This window comes from Podarcis erhardii, assembly GCF_964252035.2.
Source record: "Podarcis erhardii genome assembly, chromosome: 13".
Taxonomy (NCBI): Eukaryota; Metazoa; Chordata; class Lepidosauria; order Squamata; family Lacertidae; genus Podarcis; species Podarcis erhardii.
The window spans coordinates 3,564,950-3,573,643 of NC_138502.1; positions in this window are offsets into that span (position 1 = coordinate 3,564,950).

Consider the following 8,694-nt stretch of genomic DNA (forward strand, 5'->3'; position numbering starts at 1 on the left):
GCAGTTTGGTCAAACTCATGCTGGTCGCTTCCAGAACACTGTCCCACCATCTCATCCTCCGTCGTCCCCTTCTCCTTGCGCCCTCCATCTTTCCCCACATCAGGGTCTTTTCCAGGGAGTCTTCTCTTCTCATGAGGTGGCCAAAGTCTTGGAGCCTCAGCTTCAGGATCCGTCCTTCCAGTGAGCACTCGGGGCTGATTTCCTTCAGAATGGAGAGGTTGGATCTTCTTGCAGTCCATGGGACTCTCAAGAGTCTCCTCCAGCACCAGAATTCAAAAGCATCCATTCTTGGGCGATCAGCCTTCTTTATGGTCCAGCTCTCACTTCCATACATCACTACTGGGAAAACCATGGCTTTAACTGTACGGACCTTTGTTGGCAAAGTGATGTCTCTGCTTTTTAAGATGCTGTTTGAAGCTACCCACTTTTTAAAACGGCCATTGTGGATGAGATGAGGGGGGAATATTCTTGGTGCGCGAATAATTTCTAGTCCTTTATCTCAGATAAGCAGGAATCATTGTTTGAATTTCTTGTTTTATTGGCTGTTATGGGAAGGGTGCTGCAATACTCGCTTAGTACCATAAGGGGGCAGCCTCTCCCCATAGATTTCTTGCTTCTGTAAATCTATGAGATTCCACAGTTGGGTATTGTGGTTGCAGTTGAGGAATTTGAAGAAAAAATCTGTTTGTTCCCTTCCCGCCCCCCACCCGACATTATTTCGGAGCCGATCACCCAGTTCCCCCCTGTCTTTTTGCAGAATATATTAATGGGAGGTGGGGGCAAGAAGGAAAGCAGTTCTGCGCATTTGGGGCAGCCTAGAAGGTCTTGCCTCAGGAAGGTTTTCCAGAAATTTTGAAAGGCAAACAATCCCAGTAAGCTTATTAGTCATTAAATATGTTAGTCCTTTATGGGGGGGGGCGCATATTGGATGGTTGTTTTTATTTTGATCTTGTATTTTGAGGTTTTATATTTTGATTTTATTCTGCGAACTGCCCTGGGACCTGCGGGTACAGGGTGGCATATAAATTCAGTAAATAATAATAATAATATTAATAGGACGCGGGTGGCGCTGTGGGTTAAACCACAGAGCCTAGGACTTGCCGATCAGAAGGTCAGCGGTTCGAATCCCCGCGACGGGGTGAGCTCCCGTTGCTCGGTCCCTGCTCCTGCCAACCTAGCAGTTCGAAAGCACGTCAAAGCGCAAGTAGATAAAGAGGTACTGCTCCAGCGGGAAGGTAAATGGCGTTTCCGTGTGCTGCTCTGGTTCGCCACAAGCGGCTTAGTCCTGCTGGCCACATGACCCGGAAGCTGTACGCCGGCTCCCTCAGCCAATAAAGCGAGATGAGCGCCGCAACCCCAGAGTCGGCCATGACTAGACCTAATGGTCAGGGGTCCCTTTACCTTTATCAATAATAATAATAATAATAATAATAATAATACATTGCTCAGGGCAACCCAAAGTGACTTACAACCAAACAGACAGACGAAATCCTCCACAGAGAGATGTTAAAACCAACCGTGGGGGGGATGCATCAGAAACATCCCTCCCACTTCTGAAAGTTGGGGAAAATACGGAAATAAGTGTCCAACTGGAGCATCATCCACCATTCCCTTTTATTTTGCATTTCTAGGCTCACAGCCATCTAAGCCCCTTCTCCAAGGCTTTTCCCAAGCAATCGGAGACTGCGCCTGCGTTCAGCCAACCTCCCCTCTGCCCTTTTCATGTCTCTCCTTGTCCTGGGTAAAAAGGTAAAGGACCCCTGGACAGTTACCTCCAGTCAAAGGCGACTATGGGGCTGCAGCGCTCATCTCGCTTTCAGGCCGAGGGAGCCAGCCTTTGTCCACAGACAGGACTAAACTGCTTCTGGTGCAACGGGACACCGTGACGGAAACCAGAGCGCACAGAAACGCTGTTTACCTTCCTGCCACAGCAGTACCTATTTATCTACTCGCACTGGTGTGCTTTTGAACTGCTAGGTTGGCAGGAGCTGGCACAGAGCAACGGGAGCTCACTCCGTCGTGGGGATTCGAACCGCCGACCTTCCGATCGGCAAACCCAAGAGGGTTTAGACCACAGCTCCACCCGAGACAAGGCTGGAGGGAGGAGACCCCCGTGATTCTTCATCAGCCTCTCTCGGCCTCCCTCCTCCCCTGCTTTGTTCTACTGCCTCTCGATTCTGGACTGCTCTCTGCCACAGATTCCTCCTGCTCACTAAGCCCTGTTGAAATCTTAGAGTCTGGGATGCTCTGGACTTGACCACCCTATGAGTAGGTGACCCAGAAGAGGGTGCCCTTTTAAGCCATCTCCCTGCCCCCCCCCAAAAAAACAAAATATGGATTTCAGTTCCATGTGAGATGCTAATGTTCCAACGGGCCTTTTTAAAAACCACAGCCTTGGCCACAAATTTAAATCAGCAAATTAGGTATTGAATTTTTTTTGTTCGCCAGCATGCTGGTTTGTGCACCTCGGTGTGTGTGTGTGTGTGTGTGTGTAAGTGGATTTTGAACATTGGAACATTTTTATTGTTGCATCTTTTGTAGCACCAGCAGGTATGAGCGGCTCTTGAGGGCTGCGTCCGCCTCAAAGAAAACCAGCCTGCGGGTGAATTAAAACAAATTTAATTCTCCGTCCCTGATTATCGCCGTAAATAAATATAACTCTCCTCACGAGGATGGGTGGGGGACGGCTTTCTTCGGTTCAAGGAGCCCTTGGTCGCCTCCCCAGAGATGATATGTCACTTAATTTCAAAATAAAAATAAATCCCGGCTTCTTCGCCCAGCCTGAACGTAACTAGGTTTCAAACCGGCCGGTAAAAGGGGTTTTTTTTGTTGTTTTTTTTGGGGGGTGGTAGTGAGCATGATTTGCACACACTCACACTCAGGCTCCCTCGCCTCTTATCCTGCTGGCTCTGGGCCCCCCCTGCCATTGTGGTATAAATAGATGCTGTTAATGGGCCCAAAGTGAATTCTTGCACGGAGAGGCGGTTGCCCGGCAACCGTGTAAACTGAACTGGCCCCGGTGAGCGGGTGTGCGTGGCTTGCCTGTGTATAGGGACATTTCCTCTCTCACTAGGCCTAGCCCAGCCATTTTCACCCCCCGCCCCAAGGCCGAAATGATAAAAACGATCTCAAACGGGTCCAGTTTCTCGGACGCACAATGAGGCCTCCTGGCTTACGTGCAAGCGATGCCCATCTGCCTCCAGGAAACCCGTTGTCTGGGCTTCATCCTGGCTCCCAGGCCAGGAGAAGGCTGCCTCTGAGCACGTGCGGGGTGCATTTCTGCAGGAGACCGCAGGCTGACTTTGTTCAGCCGGAGCGTATCAGAAAAGGAGGAGCGGTAAATTTGGTGGCCACCTGTATTGTTAGTGTTGGTAATGAGAATGCTGATTATTTGCATCCCATATATTTCTTTTAAATTTTTATTAATTTTATTGAAATGATTTAGAACAGAAATCATTTACACCGACAACAAAAACAGAACCAACTGCTACCCTTGACCCACAAAGCAAAACAGGAAGATTTATGGTTCTTAGGTTACAATTTGGGAAAATCGTAAAAATAATTCAAAAACGAGGCAGTGGAGAAGGAGAAAATAGAAAACCGTGTACAGGATGAAGGAGGTCAAAAAAGAAGAATTTGGAATGAAAATATGGTGTGTGTGTGTGTGTGTGTGTGTGACAAATTTTTCTTTTATTTTTTGTTTTCCTGTTTGGTTCTGTTTTACTGTCTTGTTTGTTTTGCATCCCATATTTTTCATCTCAGGAGCCTGTTTCACTGGTCAAACAGCGCTTGCCACTTTCCCTTTTCTGCACAATTTTTTCATTGAAGCTTTTTACGAGACAAAGAGAATCTCCTTTATTGCAATCCAGATCGATTGGTTCGGGTGGCGCCCGCTCCATCTTCCGTGGGACAAACCCTTCAGATAAGGCCAGATCTTTATCTCTCCCCCACCTGTCGGCCAACTTTAGGAGGTGGGCAGGGGCCACCCATCTGCCGATAAAATACTTTGTGATGACGTCTCAAAACGCTCACCTGTCAGAGCTGGCCTGCGGGGTGAAGAATCTGCTTTGCCGGCGCGTTCATGCTGGCAAAACCGCACCCGTTTAACGGCAGCTGATTGGCAAGTGGCTGTCTTTTTGGCACCCAAGGATGCACTAATCCAGGCACGTCCAACAGGTAGAGCATGATCTCCCGGTAGATCACTGGACCATAGCTGTCAACTTACAGATTTGAAAATAAGGGACCAGCAGCCTCGAAAATAAGGGATCAGCAGCCAAAATACAGTGGTGCCTCGCAAGACGAAATTAATCCGTTCCGTGAGTCTCTTCGTCTTGCGGTTTTTTCGTCTTGCGAAGCGTGGCTATTAGCGGCTTAGCGGCTACTAACGGCTTAGCGGCTTAGCGGCTATTAACGGCTTAGCGGCTTAGCGGCTATTAATGGCTTAGCGGCTATTAGCGGCTTAGCGGCTATTAACGGCTATTAACGGCTATTAGCAGCTTAGCGGCTCTTAGCGGCTTAGCGGATATTAACGGTTTAGCGGCTTAGCGGCTATTAACGGCTATTAACGGCTATTAGCAGCTTAGCGGCTCTTAGTGGCTTAGCGGCTATTAGCGGCTTAGCGGCTATTAACGGCTATTAACGGCTATTAGCAGCTTAGCGGCTCTTAGCGGCTTAGCGGCTATTAACGGCTTAGCGGCTTAGCGGCTATTAACGGCTTAGCGGCTTAGCGGCTATTAACGGCTTAGCAGCTTAGCGGCTATTAATGGCTTAGCGGCTATTAGCGGCTTAGCGGCTATTAACGGCTATTAACGGCTATTAGCAGCTTAGCGGCTCTTAGCGGCTTAGCGGCTATTAACGGTTTAGCGGCTTAGCGGCTATTAACGGCTTAGCGGCTTAGCGGCTTAGCAGCTATTAGCGGCTTAGTGGCTTTAAGAAAAAGGAAACAAACTCACAAGACATTTCGTCTTGCGAAGCAAGCCCATAGGGAAATTCGTCTTGCGGAATGACTCAAAAAACAGAAAACTCTTTTGTCTTGCATGTTTTTCGTCTTGCGAGGCATTCATCTTGCGGGGTACCACTGTAAGGGATTTTCCCGGCACAGGTATGTTCTGCAAGCCCCCTCCATGGAGGCTGGCCCCTCTCACTGTCCTCGGAGCTTGCTTACTGGTAACCTCCTGTGGCTGATATCCAGACAGACCAGGGAGATTTTGATAGGCAACATTTTCCCAAGCATGGGTAAAATGCACAACCCCTCCCTCCTGCTTCCGCAGGGGAAAGAAAACAAGTCAGAAATCTATTTACATGATGTTTATTTCTGACATTACAGCACTAGAGAAAAACACGTCCTTTCAGTTCAGTTCTTCTAGCATGTCTGACAAACTTCCTGAACATGCGCACACAGAAGGTTTAAAGTTACACTCTTCACAAAGACTTATCCAGCCTGTGAACGTCCTGGGAAATTCTTCTTTCCCACAGATAGGCGCATCAATTGATGTCAACAAACTGGCTGTCTGCAGCGGTGATGTTTCCATATACTGACATATTCAGCTTCTGAGCCAAAGGCAGAAAGCCCAGCCAGCAGCCAAACAAAGCCTCAAGTGGTGGTTCCCACAGCGCAGCAACCCGGCAAAGGGGATGCAGCAAGAAAACCCCCGTCCCCTCTCCGCTGGGAAGCGCTGAGCAAAGGCGAGTCCCCAGGCAAGGCGGCCGATTTGATCGGCACAAGGCATGCAAGCTCCACCCCCCAGTCGTTCTCAGACTCCTTATTGGGTGAGCAACGCAGCCAAGCAACACAGTTGGAGCCTCCCTCCTCCCTGGCCGGCAGGGAGGGAGGGAGAGGAGCTGCGTCCTTTGAAACCCGGGAAATTTAAGGGACATCATCAATAAGGGACAGCAGCGGGACACGGCGCTGGGATAAGGGACTGTCCCGCCAAATAAGGGACGGTTGACAGCTATGCCAAGAGACTGCGATCTACTTACGAAGTTAAAAACTGGCAAGAATATTTTAAGAATATTTTAAAAATCACGGTATAAAAGGAAACTTCTTGGCAGAATTAGACTGAACCTTGCATTGTATAAATATAAGTTTGTAGGGAAGTTAACAGAAACTGTATAAGAAATATGTAACTGTGCAGTATAAGATAATCAACAGACAAAGTACAGCGAGACTAATTGGAAGTCATTTTTAATTTCCTGTTTTACAATCGTTCACATCATTGGGAGTATAAAGGATGTTAGTTATAATAATTGTGTTGTTTCATATACAGTATTGCTACTGTCTGTTTGTCAATTTATAGTTTGTTTGTTTATTTGACTGTACGTTTGTCTGTTGGTTGGTTTGCTTTCCTGGCATAAATGTATGTATTTTAAAACAATAAAGATACACACATTCAAAAGAGTTAAAAACTGGAAGTGATCTACCTCCTTTTTGGGCGTTCAGGTCAAAGTAAGTTGTTGACCTTTTTTTTAGGAAGGAAAACCCTGTTTTTGGAGGTTCGGGTCAAGGTTGCTGGGCTTCTTTTAGGGTTGTTTAGCTTCTTTGGGGAGAGCCAGTGATCTACTGCAGATGTCTAGTGCATAGCTGTCAACCGTCCCTTATTTGGCAGGAAAGTCCCTTATCCCAGCACCGTCCCTTATCCCAAAACACTGTTGCTGTATGTAGGTTTGATTTGATTTGTTTTTTATCTTATATTTTGGAAATGTACATCCAGTTGTTTTTTCCTTTACATTGTTGGGGGGGCCCAAGAAAGTGGGGCCCTAAGCTGTAGCTTGTTTAGCTTATATGTAAATCTGGCTGTCATTGCAGTGGGGTTGCACTAGATCAGTGTTTCCCAACCTTGTGCCTCCAGCTGTTTTTGGACTACAATTCCCATCATCCCTTGCCACTGGTCTTGCTAGTCAGGGATGATGGGAGTTGTAGTTCAAAAACAGCTGGAGGCACAAGGTTGGGAAACACTGCACTAGATCACCCTCGGATCCCTTTCCAACTCCATGCAGTTCTATGATTTGCATAAGGACGCACACCTGTGTGTGGCCAGCTTTGGCAAAGGCCACAGACTGGGGCTGATTCTGCCACTTTCTCCGTACAGTGGTGCCTCGCAAGACGAAAAGAATCCGATCCGCGAGTCTCTTCGTCTAGCGGTCTTTTCGTCTTGCGAAGCAAGCCCATTAGCGGCTTAGCGGATTAGCGCTATTAGTGGTTTAGCGGCTTTTAGCGGCTTATCGGCTTAGCAGATAAGCGGATAAGCGGCTTAGAAAAAGGGGGGGAAGGGGTGGGAAACCACAGGAACTCGCAATACATTTTCGTCTTGCGAAGCAAGCCCATAGGAAATTCGTTTTGTGAAGCACCTCCAAAACGGAAAACCCTTTCGTCTAGCGAGTTTTCCGTCTTGCGAGGCATTCGTCTTGCGGGGAACCACTGTAGTCTGTTCCGTCTGCTTCTCTCTCCACTGTCTCGGCTTGTTTCTCCTCCCTCCTCAAAATCACCTCTTTCTTGACACCTCTGTGCCAGGGACAGAGAAGGCAATTATCTGGAAAAGGAGTCATGGAGAATCTTTCCTTCAGTGTTTGTGTCTCTGTGAGATCACCTGGATACACAGGTTAGCTGCACAACCTGGTCAGGACTTGAGGCGGTTTGCGCAAATTCAAACGGCACGGATAAAACGCAAAAAGCTAAAAAACATACAGAAGACTGTTACAATATGGATGCAATGCAGCTGCAAAGTGCTAGCTTGAAAAGTAAACATGATGGGACTGCCCGTGGGAATCAGAGGGACAGTCATTTCACAGTGCGAAGCACCAGAATTAGCTCAGAGTGTAATATGAGCTCTTCCGTTTGTTCCTGTCCAGGAAGTTTTTGTCTCTAGACTGCTGGAGTTTGAAGAGAGCAGTCATGTTTTTTGTAACGCTGCTAAGACAGAAATAAAGGCATGTAAATACATTTCTGTCTATCTCTTTCCCCTGCCTGGGGGGGGGGGCAGGAAAGAAGGGTGTGTTCTTCTCACGTTTGAGAAGAATCGCCGATCGAGACCTTGCCTGCGCCTGCTGGGGAATGCAGCCAGGGAGGTCAACAGGGAATCATGCCGGGTGCCAAGGATTGTTGCCAGTTCCTCCTGATAAAGGGCTTGATATCCCAGTTCGAAAGGCAACTAAATAGAACTAAAAATTAAAAAATTAATGGACTATGCAGAATTAGACAAGATGACAGGAAGGATTCGAAACCTGCGGGATCAGAGATTCTCAGAGGACTGGAGTAAATATGTGAATTATCTGAAAAACAATTGTAATCAACAGCTAGTAGGATTGCAAGAAGTTTCGTAAGGAGGACTATGTGAAATGTTGCAGAGAAAAGTATGAAAAAAATTATTAGTGAAGGACTATTACAAGCAATAGTGAAACTATTGAAATGCAGATTAAGTGATAAAGATTGAAAAATCTTCAGATGTGGTTGATGGAACTCCAAAACACTGAATGAGATAAGAAAATATTTTGTATGTTTTTTTTGGAAATTTCATGTAAAAACTAATAAAAATATATTTAAAAAACCTAAACTAAAACTTAAAAAAGGAATATTAAAATACAGATAGCCAAAACTTCAAAGCACTCTTTAAAAGCCCTTTCCTGAAAAACAAAAAGAAAAAGCATTCAGTTCCCAAAGGCCTGTCGGAATAAAACCGTCTCAGCCAGCTGACGGAA